Raw genomic sequence first — 19586 nt, 5'->3', positions numbered from 1 at the left:
AAACTGAAATCATCTTTCCTCATTTTTTTAACAAATGTTTAAAAAGTCTGATTCAGACAACCTATAAGCAAAATTAACATGTAGAAGAAGAGGGTATGCTGTATACACTGAGTAATTTTAAGGTGTTTTTGTAGATAGTTCATGGAGAAAGCCAAACACTCTGAATGGGAAGAGGTCGACCATACCTGGTTTGTTTTAGTTTTTTTGTTTTTTTTTTTTTTTCATTTTAACAGATAGCTCTCACTTAGGGAACTCCCTCCTCTGATGCTGATTTTCTAAGACTATATATCTAAGTTGCAAGAAAGGTAACCATACAAGATACTGAAATGTAAGTGACTAATTGTTACAAGGCCAGTATTTGTCAGAGGAAGGACTTAAATGCAGAGCTTTCTAATTCTGAGAGCAGTATTCATTGTGATATATTATCTTTTTACAACATTTATGTCAATAAAAAATGTTATTTTGAGAGGAAGTATGGAGTGGTACTTAAAGAATATATACCTGTGTTCAAGCTACTGCCATATTCTGACTATGTGACTGTTGAGCAATCACTTAAAACCTCAAAGGTTCAGGGAACTCTAAAGCTAAAAGTTATAGGACTGATGCTATTCTGCATTGGTAGAGGAAATTTCAACATAAGGAGTTCTCAATACTAATTTATAACTCTGTTGAAGTAAGAACTCCATGCTTTTATTCATTACCAAAAAATGAAGACAACTAGAAAAAGTGCTTATAGAAAGACTATATATTTCCGAAGGGCTTTTTTTGTTTATTTGTTTGTTTGTTTCCATTGTTTATAAATTATAAAATTTAACCTAACTGAAGATGCATTGGGAAGCTAAGAAGTACAGTAAATAGAATCCTGGCCTGGAATCATTAATACTTATCTTCCTAATTTCTAATCTGACCTTTGACATCCTCTGCCTATGTGATCCTAGGCAAGTCACTTAACCCTGTTTGCCTCAATTCTTCATTTACCAAAAAAACTCCAAATGGAGTCACAACAACACAACAATCATCATGGTGGATTGAAAAGGGAGTTGAATTTGAAGATCTGGAATTTAAATTGCATTCCAGCTGTGACATTTACCCATATGACTATGGTCTTTCAATCTCTTAGCAACATTTCTCCAGCTATAAAATAAGGATTTATAAGGTTATAGATTTAATACTACTAAGGACCTTAAGAGTCCATATAGTGTAATTCCCTCATTATAGAAATGAGTAAAGGAATAATTCTATCTTGTTTGACAATTCTGTACAAATTTGTACAATTCTGTACAACTGCAGAAACAAAAGTCTTGAACACTGAAATGACTACTCCAGAATTACATAAGTAGTAAATGAAACAAATGATATTTGAACCCAGGTCTTCTAGCCAGAGACCCAGTCTCAAAATTCAAAGTTCTTTCCTTCTGTGCCAACAATATGAATTAAAAGGCTTTGAAAGTAGAAAGTTTTTTATGAAATAATAATAATTTTATAAATTTTTGGATCATATCTATATCCATATCCTTTGGAAAGTATTGTTTTAAAATAATATTTCAGGCAAAATCCAAAGGTCCATTAATTGGGTCATCTCCATGTCCCCATTATACACTAACCAACACTAATCATTTGAGGAATTTAATTTTAATACATCCATTAGTTTTCTGGCAAATTAAATGACTTAACTTCCTAAAACTTGAAACCACCCATTCATAAAATGAACCAAGTCTGTGTTTAATATTAATATCTATGGAATCATGGATGTTATCTAAATTATACATACAATATAGAACAATGGTATACTCACCTCCCAAGAGGAGTGTATAAATTTAAAATAATAACTGATAATAAAATTCTTTGCAAACATTAAATGCTAAGGAAATGCTCAATAATTTTAACCATCTGGTACCAAGTAATGCTTATGAACTTATATTTACCCTTTGGCAAGAATTTCAAAGATGTTTATTTTAATCTACGTCTCTTGACTTTTGAAAGTTGTAAAGCCAAGAATTTCTTTCTGAAAGATGATTTAAATGAAGGAAAAAAAAAAGGAAAGAGATGAGTTTTTAAATAACTTCACAGTAAGATAAAATAGAGAACAAAAACAAAGTGTTTTATTTCTTGTGCATCAAGAAACTCTTGAAACAATATCAATTTGTTTGAGAGAAATGTATTAATTTCTCCCATTTTAATAAAATAGTCTTTATAAAAACAATCACATTTTAAATTATCAAGAGAAAGACCTTTTTGTTGTACTTCTCCCAATATGACTGACAGCTCTTCATATGCCTACAAACCATTGCAGAACAAAGTTCATCCAAAGTGCCCCTTCACTAAATATATGTCACCTATACCACCTTCAGCTTTCTATTATTACAACACTATAGATAGCAAGGGTTCTCATTTTGCCCTCTAAACACCATAGAAAATTTTCCTTGATCAAATTCAATCAAGCAATTATTAATGGCTTTCTATGGGCAAGGTTACATAACATGGATAGAGTAGTAGCATTGCGATTAAGAATATTTGGTTTTAAATCTTACCAATGCCCCAGACAGACTACATGATTCTAGCTAAACTACTTAACCTTCACAGCCCATAGTGAACTTTGTAACACCAGAAATGATAGAAATATTAATCAGTCAAGAATCCCTTATTAAGCTTCTATTATTAGGTGCAAATCACCATGCTTGATTAGGTATCAAGCTTCCTTGATGAAAGAATTTCCTTGCTGGAAGATTCTATTGTTGATGAAAACAACAGTTCTGGTCAAAATAAAACAAAACAAACAAACAAAAACTCTAACAAGATACCAAGTAAGAGAGATACAAGAATATAAAAGGGAAAAAAAAAAAAAAAGTAGCAAACAAGGAGATAATCCCTGCCCTCAAGAAATGAAGATTCTACTGGGACCCCATTTTCTAAATTTTTTCTAAATTCTCTCCTTCCTCCTACCTTATAAAAACTTAGTTATCTCTCATCTCAATGGCCTTTTAGCTTCAGTCTCTCTCATGAGATGCGTCCATAAACATGTGTGAACCTCGATATTCTATTTGCTAGACAAAGTAATTTGTTTTTACTTTGATAAAAGAGTGGAAATTGGAGGCACCCAGGCAGACTAGTGTGGTGAGATTTTTGGTCAGTTAGACTGTGGCTCCAGGTTGAAAAGAGCAATGAGAATTGTTCCATAGTTTATATTCCTTCTGGGGTATTATATTGGTGTCATGTCAAAAGCCTTGAACCAGCAGTGAAAAGATAAAGGCTCCAATCTCATTGCTGTTACTCATTGTATGTATTGGAGCAATCCCCACTACCATCACCACTAACACCCTCAGACAGTGGAAGCACAGATTCATTTTTACGACCATATGTTTGGAGAAGTTTCTCTCATTAAAATGTTGTTTTCTTTTTTCAAGTCTCAGTCATTTCACAACATTTTCAGCTTCACCACACAAAAGCTGGCAAAGGAAACAGTGTTTGAGTCAACTGAGTGAGCCAGTCTCATTGAGTAGCAAAAGCATTACTTGTCTTTCCGTGACAAATTGCAGTTTCTAAAAATAACTAGATTCTTGTATTTTTAGATTGGGGCATTTTAATGTCATATAATAATATTAATAATAATAATAATAATAGCTGCCATTTATAAAGTACTTTAAGTTTTGCAAAGTACATACAAATATCTCATTTGATCCTCAAAACAACTCTGGGAGGTAGGTGCTATTATTATCCCCATTTTATGGAATAGTAAATAGAGTTTGGGATTTGGAATCAGAAAGATAAATATACGTTCAAATCTTATTTCAAAAACTTATGAATTGCATGACCTCAGGAAAGTCTTTAAACTTCTATATGTTTTTAGCAGCTCCCTAAACATAGTAGAAAGAACTGTTGCAGCAGCTAAAATACATTTTATATTTTCCCAATTTTTTGTAAAAACAATTTTAACATAAAAAATTTGAGTTCCAAACTCTTATCCTCCCTCCCTCCTCTCCCCTCCCCTCACCACCAGGCCATGAAAATGTCTTCAATGTATTCATCTCTTCAATTTTGTCTCATCCTCTTCTCTTATAGCTCTGCCTCAGGTGTAAGTCCCTTCAATATCTGCATTCAGAAGCCTGCTTAATTTTAAACTACTATGTAAGTCCCTAGACTTTTTCTCATTAGATATCCTAAGCTAATAGTATCATCTCTACAGTGCCAATACATCCTGAGAATCTACCACTGGCTGGCTAGAAGAACAGGAAGAGAAAGAAATGAAAAGTCAGCAAGTACATGGCTCCCACTATATCCCTTACCCCTCCCAGAATTAAGGTGGGGAAAAAATGTAGCCAGACAGTTTAAGAACCAAGAGCAATCACTAAAAGAAAAGGAGGACCAGCAATGAGAGAGACCATGTACCTAGTAGGACCATGAACAGTGGCCTTGCTCCACTTCTAGCTTGACCTTTGTATCCCTCAGAAATTGAGATGAAAAGTTGTGAGAACAGATCTTCTAAGGATGTCCCAGAAGTCAAACCCCTGTAAAGAACAAGCTGTCCTGATGCCCCCAAAGCTTGGGCTGAAGTGACAATGGAGTAGTGACAGAGAAGCCAGAGGGATGAGCAAGAACAGCGAGATTCATTAGAATCTTTTTTGATTTCCATCCTTTATGCCATGGTGGCCATGACAGCCTGGGCTAATGTATAGCATTGGAATTGAATTGAGAATTGTAAATGTTATAATTGAATACATGGTTTTTATGTAGCAAGCTCATAGAATGGAAGGTGGGAATAGAAGGGGACAATTAATCTGATTTGATCATTTTAGAGAATTTGTTGATGTTCAGTCATTTCAGTTTTGTTTGACTCTTCATGACACCATTTTGGGTTTTCTTGGCAAAGATATTTGAGTGGTTTGTTTTCCTTTTCATCTCATTTTACATATGAGAAACTGAAGTAAACAGGATTAAGTGACTTGCCCAAGTTCACATAGCTAGCAAATGCCTGAATCTGGCTTTAAACTGACTTCAGGTCTGGTATTCTATCCACTGTATCACCAAGTTGTTCTAATTCTAGAGAAAGACTCTTGTATTTTTATGTTTTGGGGTATGGGGCAGTCATCTTTTCACTGTAAATTAGCAATATGTGAAAAGCTAAGTTGGGAGTTGGATTGGAGAGAGTTAAATGGGAAAAGAAAAGACAATCTCTGTCTCCTGGTAAAGCTTGCGTTTTTGGGAAGGAAACAACCAAGAGACCAAGACACCTTGGTTATGTTGATAGTGACAGTTGCAGACCCCCAGAAAACTTTTTTTTTTATTATTTTTATAGAGAGAAATTATTAATGATTTTTTTTTCCTTTTTGCGTAGAGGGGAATAATAGAAGAGATTTGAGGGTGGGAAGAACAAGACCATTCATTCTTAAGATTTAGCCTACATTCTCTTCCTACCCCAAATATTAATATATATAATGTGTGTATATATATATATATATATATATATATATATATTAAGTGGCAGTCTTATTTGGGAATCAGATGTAAAGAGTTTTATTTATTTATTTGGTTTACCCTACTATAAGATCAAAGCAACTTAGGACAGAGTTGCAGGGATAGTTAAAAAACCATGTATAAGGATTTGAGAAGCATGGAAGAACTCAGTTTTCCCTGCATCTTAATTAAATTCAGTGTAATAATGTGTTTATTTTTTTTAAAACATTTTTTTTTTATTGAAGAATAGATGATATGAGAGGCCAAGAAAAGGATTGGAGCCTTATTTGGATCTAAAATTTTAAGGGATGGCTTGGATTCATATTATCTCCCAGTGAACCATCCTGATTTTAGATTTGTCCAGTTAATTGAAGCAAGATCAGCAAGTCACATGAATTTTACCACTTCTCAGGAAGGAGCCTTGATTGATGAGACACTGGCCAAGAGGTAAGGGGATCCTTGTTCTTGGCAATAACATCCTATAGATTGTTATTTGGGCTTTTTCTTCTCTTAGTACCTTGATTTACAAATTGATTGAAAGCTATGCTTGGAGTAAGGGGGAAAATGTTGTTGGATATATATAAAAGACTATTTGGCCATCTCCCTTCCTCAGATCCTATATTTGCATCCCCTAGAGAAGTCTACTAGGTAGCAATATGAACTCAGGAATAGAAATCATGAGGTCTTTCTTAAAATAATAATAACGCATATTGCTAACCTCTTAGGATCTAAGTGGCAAAATTCCTAACAGCTGTTTCTGTTTGAACAAAAGTAATGAGCTGGACTGCTCCTAGTCAGGCACATGACATTAATGTCTAGAAGCCTTGGAGGGAAGAGGAAGAAATGAAAACAAGGTACTTTTTGTTTGTTACTTGAAATTTTTCCTAAAAAATTTGATTGTGCCAAATGTTTAAATTTAAATAAATAAATAAATCTGCAGACATTTCAACATTCATCTACCTGTATTAACAAATCAAGAGTATGTTATCATGAGCATTTATTTGACTTTCATAGCCTGAGGGGCAGGGGGAGAGGGAATGTAGAGAAGATCCCTCCTCTTCTAATAGCTCAATGGTTTTTGGTTAACAGAATTTGCTTCAGTTTCCTCATCTGTAAAATGAGTTGGACAAGGAAATGACAGGCCACTCCATTATCTTTGCTAAGAAGAAGCCAATGAGATCACAAAGAGTCAGACATGAGTGAACAACAATAAAAAAAGGACTTTTTAGGAATTTAGAGAAGGGAGATATTACCATTTGTTTCCCTAGAAAGAGCACTGGCTCTGGTGTCATAGCATCTGTCTTTGGCACTTTATTTGTGTGACCTTGGATCACTTAGCTTTTCTATATCTCAATTCCCTAACATGTAGAATGAGGAGGTTGGAGAACATGGTTTTTATGGTTTATCTCACCTTCCTACCTATAAATCTTCCTATAAAATAGAGAAGATAATTTGAATTAGATAACTAAGGATGAATAGGATCTGGTGAAAAATAAAGGTGAGTGAAAAGCAGCTTAGAAAAAAAAAAAAAAAGGAGAAGGGATTCTAGCTAGGGAGAATAACTGATCAATTTGACTAATATCCCACTAATCTGAGAATATTACTCACATAAGTATATTCTTCATTGCACTTGAAACTACATAAATGCTCAAAATCTATATTAGTAATAATAAAGTCTGTGATGTTATCAATTGTACATGTCACAAAGAAATTTAATGGAAAATATAGAAGTAGTAAATAAAGATGATTGCCTCCCCTTCATATCATCAGTTTTATTAACAAAATAATAGTGATGATTTAGCTGAAAGTCAAAGTCACACTGTTAATTATAACTTTTTTTTCTTTTGTTTTCTTATGCTATATCCAGATTTTATAGGCTCACAACCAGAATGGATTTTAGAGGTCAACTGGTCCATTCACCTCATTTTACAGATTATCAAATGAGGCCCATAGAGCCTGAGTTGCTAAAGGTCACATGTTTTGACAAGCTCTCTTCAATGAAGGATTATGGTAAAATCCAAGAAAGTAGGCAAGGAAAAGAGTCCCTTGGCTTAGACTTATTAAGATGGTCATAATGAGTTTTTAAACATTTGTTCCAGATAGTGCTTTTAATTTCCAAATACCTAAGTCTAGGGAAATGTGAGAAAGCCAACTTCTTATAGAAACTTTGCAATCCCAATAGATCAAGTCCATATTTCTAAAAATGTTTCCCCCACCTTTGGTAAGGGCCTACATAGCTACTTTTTTTCTTATTTTTTGTTGTTGATATTGTTGTCTGAAGCAGCATTTTTTTTCAGAAGTTAGGACTGCTGCAATATCATTGACTTTATGCAACAAATCTATGATTTCCACTGAGAAAGATCCCTGTTGTATGACAAAATACAAAGCAAGACATCTATAGTAGGAAGAGTTAAGTAAATATTTCATTTTTGACATCCAAGCAAATTGATATCCTATGATGTTGGCTATTGAGGGGAGAGGAGAGAGAAGACAGGGAAGATATTTATTTAAGAGAATAATTGATTATTTGAATGTCAGATGAAATGGCCCCATGGCTTTTAGAGTGCAATGGCAAAAAGCAGATGGTAACACTTCTTTAATGTGATTTTACTGATAGAAATTCTTTCAGTTTCTGATACTGCACTATTTGACTGGGCTGGGAGCACTGCTGTTCCAAAGGCTCTTGGATCCAGGGTTCTGGCTCGTCTCCAAGGGGAAAAGGTAGTCCTAGTAGTGATGGTGGCTTGACATCCTTGGGCCACCCTACCTATGCTTTCTCACTCAGGCAGGTCTTGATGCTTTACCTAGTCTGGATTATTTTCCCTGTGGCATTTGTTGGGGATGACTGATCCTTTCTCTTTGTTACCTCTTCCATAGAGGATTGTAGCAAGGGCTGAACTGGAAGTAGGATAAATTCTCTAAAAGGTGTTGCTACTCCAAAAGCTTTTGGCCCATTTAACTTTTTTACAAAAGGTACAATAATCTCTCCTTCCTTAGAATTGGCAGTTGGCATAATGTAAAGAAGGCTAACATACAGTCAGAAAACATAGACTTACTACTTTTCTTAGCCACTTCCAATTTCCTCATCAGTAAAAATAAGAATAAAAAAGACCTTTACCTCACAAGATAGTTTTGAGGATCAAAGGAGATAATACATGTAATGAATCTTGCAAGCTAATTGCTTCAGCTGTGGCTATGTATATGCATATGTATTATTATTCCTATATAATTAGAAGATCCTTGCTTAGGCATTATCTCAGTTAATCCTTAAAATACCCCTATGAAAAATAACAGAAGGTATTGGATTAAGAGTACAGAATGTGATATAGATACTTCTTTATACAGTCATTGGGAGAATTTATTTTGCTTCATTGTGTATTTTTTTTCTTAATTTTTTTCCAATGGAGTTAAGAAGACAGAGGGAGAGAAAATAGATTTCTGATAGATTAAAAAAAATAGAGATGGGGAAGGAAGGATGCTACAGATTTGAAATGTTGCATTCACTTTCCAATGTGGTCACTATATTTTTATTTTTTCTTAATTTCTAATTTATTAAAAACTATCAGTGCCTGACATAAAAAGTGTTAACAAATGTTTAATGGATGAATTAAGGAAGTAGGAGTAATCTCTAAATGTTTATGTGTAAAAGCAAAACACATCAATAAAACTTTACCTTTGTTAAAAAAAGAAATATGATCCTCGTTTTACATATAATAAGGGCATGGAGGCTTAGAAATTAAATCATTTGGCTGTCTCTCAGAATACTGGCTTCCTTCCAGATCTATCAGGCATCTTTACCTGGGAGAAGCCTGATTTGATCTCCACAACTATTATTAATTTCTTTCTCTACTCAGTTTTCATTATACTGGACTTATTTAGATATGTGGTATATCCAGAGAAGTATTGGTAAATGTTTAACAATCAGCTCAGAGGGTGGTGTGGTATAATATGTGTGTATATAAAACATAGTTATTAATTATTAACATACTTATGCATTATTAGCATTTTTCTCCACCAATTTTTTTTTAGTTCAGGCAATTAACAAAACAATATATCAATGATGCTTTTTAGCATTTGCTTATTTTTGAGGTATAAATATTCACACTGAAAGTACAATAGGTTTGATTTGACTTTAGCATACCCCAAAGTATATGTGTGTCTATGTATATATGTATGTATATGTTCATTATGTGCATGTATATTTGCATATGCATATAATATATAGGCATGTGTATATATACATACCTTCATATATGTATATGTGTATGTATACACATAGTAGGCATTTAATAAAATGTGTATTGAAGTGAATTGAAACAACTAAGTGAAAATCAAGGTTCTTAATCACACTGTCTGAAATTACTTCCAGATAGGAATCAAATAACTTGTAGTCAATAAATCACATTCAGATCAAATCCTCTAACAGGATTTCTAATAGCTATGAATACTGTGAGGCTAATATTATAGGCTGACTACTTCACTTTTATGATTGTATTTATACCTTGACATTGAACAGAGTACCTGACATAGAACATGTGCTTAATAAATGCTTTTTTGATTGATTGGTTGATTGATTGATATAATGACACCAGACTGAAGGAAGATTGGAAGTCAGACAACTTAATCATACCACCATTAGTATTATTAGAAACAACTACAACCCCTATTTCTAATTATGTAATCTTGGGTAAGACTTTGAACCTCTAGGGGTTTTAGTTTCCTCATCTGTAAAAGGAGAATGTAATATTTGGTGTCTTATGAAAATTCAGGGTCTGTAATCTCCTCACTTTCCGTTTTCTTTGAGTATAGGCTTATCTCTAGAACTTGAGGGTCCATCCTCAGAAGTATCATACATCAATGGCTCATTCTTCCAAGGGATATAATAATGATAATGAAAATAATAATAGCTAATAGATATATTTTACTCTGTGCTAGGCACTGTGTTAAAGGCTTTACAATTAATATGTCTTGATCCTCACCAAACTCCTGGGAAGTGTTATTATTATTCCCATTTCAAAGGTGAGAAAACTGAAATAAACAGATATTAAATGACTTGTCTAAGCTGCACAACTAGTATGTATATGAGACTAGACTTGATTTCAGATCTACCTGACTCCAAACTTACTATTCTATTTATTGGGCTTATAATGTTCAAGTTTTTGAGTTCTGTTTATAAAAATTATAGGATCATTCCTAAAACGAAGCTATGACTCAATAATCCATAATCTATAAAATACAAAACCCCTCAGGACTACACTACCTCTTATAACTTTAGTCTCAAGTAATAGCTTCAGATGCTGATGTCCAAAAACAATGAAAACGGAATAATTTATTCAAAACCAAAGGGAAGAAACTTTGCTATTTATCACCATTTCTCAAGTTAGCTATTTCACCTTGCTGTTAAAAAACAAAAAGCTCATAGGAAAACTGGTTGCTTTCAATTGTATTCTTTCCCTAATTTTCCAAGTTTCTTTGACCAGACAGATTAAATCCTTATCCTTCTTTTTCCCCAAACATTCTACAGCTATCAGTCTATGCAGACTCTATAAAAGTACCTTCTCTTCAAGAACATTACTGAAGTATTCCCTAGAAGTTTATGGATAGGATTACATCTAATTTGGACCAGATTATCTCTAAAACCACTTTCAGCTCTCAATCTACAACCCCATTATTTATGATTCAATGAAACTTTCAAGTTAAGGACAAATATTACTTTTTAGATGAAGTCAACATCCCAGGAGCTAAGTGACTTGTTTCAAGTATCATATAATTTGCAAGTGTCAGAGGCAGAATTTGAATCCAGATCTTCCTATGACAAGTGAAGAGCTCCTTCTGTTCTCATCCCAATATATTCCCTCATCATAAAGATAATGCAAACAATCTTGTTATCAATGCTGTAGATCAGACGTGTCAAACATGCATCTACAACACTCCTTAGTAGCCCAAAGCCAGATTAAAATATAACTATATTTTTAAAAAATAAATTAAAAAAGAAAATACAAGTAATGTTAAGATGCAGTTTTCTAAGTCAATATGTGATCTATGGACTCTATTTCTATTTGAATTTGACTCGGTTGTCAAATTATAAAAAACAAACAATTATCAGGTTTTTCTGTTCATGAAAAATGATCACTTTAAAGGAAACAATCCTTTTATGTCATTACCATTTTTCTAAATATGCTTTGTATATGTAAAATGAACTGCATTGGAGTAAAGGATAAACAGCAGTAGGAAGAGAAAGACAGAGACACAGAGAGACACAGAGACAGAGGGAGGGGAGGAGGGAGAAAGAGAGAGATTAAGAACCCATTTTTACTGCAAAAGGCATGCAATCTTACTTTCTTGAAATTACCAAAAATGTTATATTCAGAAATATGCTACAATTCGGTGAACAGTTAAATAGAGACTATTATTCAGTGTATGCTTAATTACATACTAAGATTTCTTCAAGATTAAAAATGTCTACTGCTCAATTATTCCAATACTTACTTCCATAGCTTTAGAACAGAGTCTCTATCCGTTCAGCTTTGAACAATTTAGTCACAAAAGAACATTTCAGAATAATTAGTTTAATAGTACTGTGGAGAGTTGCTTCTAGGGAGGGGGTGGGGAGGAAGCATACTGCTGCTTCATTTACTAGGAAGGACAAAAATTATTTTCTGATATCTTTTCCTGGTTTTTGAAATGCCTTTCCATGGCACCTCTCCATTAGCCATCCCAGACTCCTAGTCTCTATTATATTGGCACTGTCACAGTGCCAAAATAAGTTTAATTTCGCATCCAGCCTTTAAAAGGAGGGCCAATGAAATTATTAAACTTTTCATTTTAAGCATTCCAGTATTGACTTTTGCAGTCTTCATATTTCAAATTAAGTCTTGTTAAAAAAAGTTCAGTTTACCTCTTATGATCATCTCAAGAGAATGACAATTTTAGTTACTAAAAAACTAAACCAGTGGAAAGAACAAGGCAGTTGTTTCTCATGGACAGAGAAGCCAAATCTGGAGTTTCTGAATTTAAAGATGACAGGACAATGATGACAACAATAACCCAAAAAGCAATTGGAAACATATAAGTGATTCTTGGAATAATCTACTTGATTACATTTACTGCAAGTATTTTCCTTCATGTTTTTGTAATGAACCTGACCATGAAAAACAAATTTACGTCTGTAGTTTGTATCATTACAAGCTGGGCTCATTTGGTGCTGAAAACCTACAGTTTAATTGCTTGATTTAAATTTGGCTGGTAGTATGCATACTGAAACATTACTCTTTTAATTATGTTAATTTATAACTGAAAAGCGAAATTTACAAAGGCAATAACATTAATTATTTACTTGCCCATTAAAGCTGAATATATATTACTGAGTTAATTGGCTTCATAAGTCTGCCAAAAAAATTAAAAACAAGTTTGTGTGCTGATTTATATGGGGAGGGGATACATTTGCTCAGCAGGTTACTTGTCTTTAATGGGTTACATGCAAATATATGTAAAACACTTCATCTACAAGGTATTACATAAAGATTTCTTACTCAATCCACTTTAAAAAGATACTTTGAAGAAACTCAGTTAATTGAAGATGAAAAACTTTCTCTGTCCCTACTGTCACATAACTTTTCCTTGAGGATAATGCTAAATAGGATACTACTTTTATAACTACACTTAATTTATTGACCAACATCAACTCTCCTAGACCTCCTTTTCATCATATTTTACGTGGGAATCAAATTTACTAAATACAGTCAAAATTATGACATTTAGAAATGTCTTTATCTAGCTACCTTGGGGTAAGCATATGGCTCATATGAGGTGAAAAGTACCTTCAGAGATAATTTAAAATTCAAGTTCTCAGAAGGGAAGCAACTTCCCCTAAATTTTGCAAAAAGTTCAAATCAAAATAAGAAAAGAATTCAACTCGTATGTGTGTGTGTGTGTGTGTGTGTGTGTGTGTGTGTGTGTGTGTGTGTGTGTGTCTGAGAGAGAGAGAGAAATTAGAGCTTCACTATAACACTGGGAGCACATTCAAGACAAGGCAGCTCTGCTCTATCTTCAACCTCAGGCATAAATAAGGATTTAATTTTAGTTACTTTGGGTGTAAGAGTTGCTTAGAAGCATTGGGAAGATAAGATGAGATAATGGATAAGGAGATAACTTTGAAAAGTATAAGATACTATAAGAAGTACACTACACAAAGTGTTTTTTTCCTCCAAAAATATTCCAAAAAATGGGTCTGGAGGTTATTCCTAGGCTCCAGTTTCCAGAATAGCTGTTACTTAATTCCATTTGAAAGGCTGAAATAGGGCAATATTTTCCTATTTGGATGCTTATGAGAGCTATCTTGTAACTAATCTGTTTTGTCAGTACTGATCCTAGGGGGGAAAAAAATCAGCTTTAATATCTGACTATAACAGGGACAATTAGCTAGCATTCTTTAATTAACACTTAAAATTTTGTGAAATATGGATGCCTTCAAAAATGACTAGGGCATTGTCTTCATTAATATTTCAAGCAACCTTTCCTTCTTCTGGAAAACCAAAATATTAAGCATTTATTTCTGCACGCATACCCTAAATAATACGATTAAATTACTAATAGTTATAGAGCAATTAGTGTTACATGAATATGTAATGAAAAGCAAAGCTGCACATTGTCTAAGAGATATTTAAATTCCATTTTGCATGTCTTTGAATCTGCTAGGGAGTAAAACAATACTGTACTTTGGGTGAGTTTGTGATATATTCCTAGCTGTGAATTAATGGTTTCAGTGATTTACAATAGCAGCTCAGCATCTAATATATGGTAATAAACTATCTTCTTAAATTGGTCTTATGCCTTTGTATGAATCACTAATTATACCAGAGATTTGCTTTGAGAGAAATCTGAAATCAACAGGTTTGGCTTAAATCAAAACATAATTTCCTAGGAGTTAAGCTTCTTTGCAGGAATGTCTTGATAAGCTTGTTCATGATAATGACACAGCATCAAAACTGATATTCAGAGGGTTCAGTGAGAAACAAAACACTGGAGGGGAAAGAAGATTGGCTCTGGAGTTTTAGATAGCCTATGTTTGAATTGCAGTTTCACTCTGGATCTTAGTGTTCTCCACTATAAAATAAAGATTTGGACTAAAGAACCACTATGGTCCATTTGGGCTCTTATTTCCTATGAAAGTACTGATGTAATATAGCTTCTAGGGGAGACAACAATGATTTTAAGGTCCCTCGACCTTGGGGGACTTCTGTTCTAACAATATGTCAGTGCTTCTAAATCTTCTGACTTTAGACTGATCCTGAGGCCCTCTGCTCTAAGAATGCTACTGTTCTAATAATCTTGTCTGTCAATGATTCTAAAGTCTTCTGGCTTTATGATAGCCCTAACTCTGCTGGTCAGTGATAAGAATTATGATATATTATAAAGACATAATTAAATCCAATTTATAAATCTATCTTTCTAGCTCATAACAGCAAGGTTAGAGGGGAAGAGTACTGCATGTTAATACCAATTTCTGAAGCCCATGTTCAGCAAAATTGATGTAATAAGGACTCTGTGTCTCCCTGATCTTTGTGGAGGGTGGGCCACCTGGCCTGGGGAAATTCCTAAAAATGATCCCAATCCACCTGATCTATCATAGGAAAGCTACCTGGTTTCCCATGGGAATCTCCCACCTCCAATTAATCTGGGAATCATTTTGGTCTGGGAAACAATCATCACCCTTTATTGATTTGAAAATTAGCCCCTAATCAATCTCTAGCCCCAAATTATAGAAGGTTAATAAAAGACAAGATTCTGTACCCAAAACTTTGCTAATTCCTTTCTGAAAGTGGCCCACTGGGAAGTTGTTTCTCAGTGAAAATAAATTATAATTTTTTTTTATTTTTTATTTTATTTTTTTTTTTTGCCATAAACCTCACCTGCAGATGAGGACTCTGAATTCTTTCACAAAAAAACGTCCAACACTGGGCTGGAACTCCATTGCTGTTAGGGTATCTCTCACACCTCAACAAAACTATGTCACATATGTTCTTGTTTTTTCCAGTAATATCATTATTGTCTATTGTTTTTAAAAATCATTGTAAAATTAGCTAATTTTAAAATTTTTTATTCATTTTATTTTTAATTAATACAATAAAATAAATATTTCTATAACAATATAGTTTTAAAAGATGTATGTACATGAAATTTTAAATCTATTATATACAACTTGTTATTCCTTTTAAATATATAATAAAGCTGTCATGTAAATTTCTTTTCTTCTTTTCCTTTGCCCCTAGAGATGAAAAATATTAGCACAAATATGTGTTGTATATGTATGTATAGTAAATAGACAAATAGAGACAGATATAATAAATTATATCTACTTCTATTTATTAGTTCTTTATATAGATGCAGATAGTATCTTCATATATCCTTTGTACCTAATTTGGGTATTTATAATAATTAAAAGGGCTTATTTACTCAAAATTGTTTTTGAAACAACTTTGCTATTACTATAGATAATATTTTCTTGATTCTGTTCATTATACTCTTTGTTATTTCATGCAGGCCTATCTGTGGTTTTCTAAGACCATTAAGCTCATTATTTCTTGTGGCACAGTAATCTTATAAGTTAATAATAAAATAGGTCAATTTAAAAGAAACCCTGTTATATAAAATCTGACCTTTATTGACTACTACATATAGTATTATATTTTTATGTAACTATTAGCATTTATTCAGATACTCATTTATTTATGTATATATTTCATGTTCAATATAGGAAGAATTCTGAATAGTCTTTAAAGTTAGGCTATGAAGCAACTATTTCTGAGATTTTTAAAACTACATATACATTGCTTTTGTGTTTTGAAAACATGGAAGTACAATTTCAACTTACAATGGACAGCTGCAATTTGTCTGCATCTACAGTTTTTTTTTTTTTTAAAGCATGTCTTTAAAAATATGTTTGTATATTATCGTTTACATTAAATATTTCTCACTTACTTAAAAAAAAATGTAACTGATGGGAACTTTGGACCAGCTTGTGGGTTATTCTCAGAAATTGGTAAAAATAACAAAAAACAAAAACAAATTCCAGCCCATTCAATTTCAATGTCAACCATGATGGGAACTCAAGTTTTCCCTGATCATCTTGATTAACATATTTGAAACAGCCTTGATGAAACTCAATTTTCCCACCTGTCTTAAAGAAAGTCTCTATCTAATTACACATCCTTATTATTACCTCAATTGTGACTTTATTTCCTACTCTTTCTTCTGAGCTACCAAATTCCTTCCTGGTTCTTCTCCTTACTCCCTTGATCCTGTACCAGTACCCTGCCATTTTTTTTGAGCTATAAGTCATGCCCCACCCCCACAAACAAATTGCTCATTTACTTATGATTTTTAGTTGAGGTTTGTTTGAGCCTGCATGCTATTCACATAATAAAATAGTTACTTGTGATGGATGTCTTGTTACAGTTGCTCCAAGTTTTTATTATAATATTTTTATAATATTATTTTACAATAATGCCCTACCAAATCTACTTCATATTTCTATGCCATATTACCACTTCTAGTACTTTTATTACTACTTCACAAACTCTATTTTTTTTAATTTTTAATTTTCCAATTCTCTTCCTTCTACATAGCCCTCTTCCACCTTGTGAGAAGGCAATCAACTTATCAATTATACATATGAAGTCATGTAAAACATATTAGTCATTTATACGAAAAAATACACAACGAAAAAAAATGAAGTGAAAAAAGTATGTTTCAATTTGGAATTCATCAGTTCTCTATTTTGAGGTGGAGAACATTTTTCATCATAGGTCCTTTGTAATTCTCTTAGATCATTGTGCTGATCAAAGTAGCTAAGTCTTTCACTGTGGATCATCATTATAATAGTGGTGTTACTGTGTACCAGGTTCTGCTGTTTTGGCTCATTTTAATTTGCATGATTTCAAATAATTCTTCCCAAGTTTTTCTGAAACCATTCTGCTCATTTTTTACAGCATAATTTTTACAGCACCACAACCATATACCATAACTTTTTCAGCCATTCGCAGATTGTTGGACAATCTCTTCAATTTCCAATTCCTTGCCATCACAAAAACAGCTGCTACATATATCTCCAAATAGGTTCCTTCTTCCTTTTCTTTAGGATATAAACCTAGTAGTGACATTCCTTGGTTAAAGGGTTTAAAATCTTTAGTCCTACTGATACATTGTTGGTGGAGTTGTGAAAGAATCCAACCATTCTGGAGAACAATCTGGAACTATGCCCAAATGTTATCAAACTGTGCATATCCTTTGATCCAGCAGTGCTACTACTGGGTTTATATCCCAAGGAAATACTAAAGAAGGGAAAGGGACCTGTATGTGCCAAAATGCTTGTGGCAGCCCTTTTTGTAGTGGCTAGAAACTGGAAGATGAATGGATGTCCATCGATTGGAGAATGGTTGGGTAAATTGTGGTATATGAATGTTATGGAATATTATTGTTCTGTAAGAAATGACCAGAAGGATGAATTCAAAAAGGTTTGGAGAGACTTACATGAACTGATGCTGAGTGAAAGGAGTAGAACCAGGAGATCATTATACACTTCAACAACAATACTGTATGAGGATGTATTCTGATGGAAGTGGAAATCTTCAACAAAGAGATCTAATTCAGATCCAATTGATCAATGATGGACAGAATAAACTACACCAGAGAAGGAACACTGGGAAATGAGTGAAAACTGTTTGCATTTTTTGTTTTTCTTCCCAGGTTATTTTTACCTTCTGAATCCAATTCTTCCTGTGCAATAAGAAATTTGGTTCTGTGTACATATATTGTATCTAGAATATACTATAACACATTTAACATGTATGGGACTGCCTGCAATCTAGGAGATGGGATGGAGGGAAGGAGGGGAAAATTCAGAACAGATATGAGTGCAAGGGATAATGTTGTAAAAAAAAAAAAAAATGACCCATGCATATGTACTGTCAAAAAAAAGTATAATTATAAAATTAATTTTTAAAAAGTAAATTACACTCCAGACCAAAATTAAAAAATAAATAAATAAGAAAATCTTTAGACCTTTGGACATAGTTCTAAATTTTTCTTCAGAATCATAGGCCAGTTTACAACTCTACAAACAGCTATTTTTTCACACCTGTATGGTAGTTGCCATTTTCCTTTTCTATCATGTACTAATTTAATAGATGTAAGGTAATATATCAGAGTTGTTTTAATTTCTATTTCTCTAATCAAAAGTGATTTAGATAATTTTCATGCAACTATGAATAGCTTTGATTTCTTATTCTGAAAAGTACCTGTTCATATATTTTAAGCATAAATCAATTGGGAAAAGAAAGGAAATGTGGCTTTTTTTTAAGTTGCAATTTTGGAATTTGGGGATGCAATTTTATTTTACCACATCAAAGAATGTGTGTGTGTGTGTGTGTGTGTGTGTGTGTGTGTGTGTGTGTGTGTGTGTGTATAAAAAAGAGACAGAGGAAGAGAGAAAGAGAAGGAGAGTGACAGACTGATAGAGACAGAGACAGAGATGAGATTGGGGTCTGGCAACTGGCACCAAATGATGAGTTCTCAATGGCCTTTCTTTTTGTCAAAAGGTATTTTTATTTATGATAAGAGGTTTCAATAAATACCAGGAGTGGTAAATATAAATTAAATTGGGGAGAGCATGTAGTTAGCAAGGAAAGTGCTTTTAACAATCAACAGTGGAAAAGACAAGTTCCCCAGTTGAACTTACAATTAATCAGGAGAAAGGGAATAAACTGTGAAGTGGGAGTATGCCATTGACTGGCAGACTAAATCCATAGAGGAGTTTAGCCCCCTAAAAGAGTTAGTTATAACAAGGAGAAAGACACTGAGGCATGAGGGAGACAGTGGTGGGATACCATGAGACAGAACTCCATGGTGGGCTAACCCAAAAGAGATTCAGCAAAGATGGTGTAGGCCATGCTTGTTTGACTTCATCACTTGGCTTTCTGCTTGCTTACAGTAAGGTAAGGTTATTCACGACTTTCACAGGGGTAGGATTATAAAGTTGAGCTGATCTCTATGACTGCCCTTCCCTGCTTACCTCAGGGAATAAAGGAGTAAATCTTATCAGTATTAAAGGTTTTCCCAGCCAATCCCACCTAGTG

At 33.4% G+C, this 19586-nt stretch overlaps 1 protein-coding gene across 5 annotated transcripts in view; it reads right to left on the bottom strand.

The window, feature by feature from the left end:
• SGCD (sarcoglycan delta) overlaps nucleotides 1-19586 on the bottom strand; it is a 1341685-nt gene that overhangs the window by 787577 nt on the left and 534522 nt on the right. The gene's annotated exons all lie outside the window — the stretch shown is intronic.

Source organism: Sminthopsis crassicaudata, chromosome 2, assembly GCF_048593235.1.
Source record: "Sminthopsis crassicaudata isolate SCR6 chromosome 2, ASM4859323v1, whole genome shotgun sequence".
Taxonomy (NCBI): domain Eukaryota; kingdom Metazoa; phylum Chordata; class Mammalia; order Dasyuromorphia; family Dasyuridae; genus Sminthopsis; species Sminthopsis crassicaudata.
This window is presented reverse-complemented; position numbering and strand designations above follow the sequence as displayed.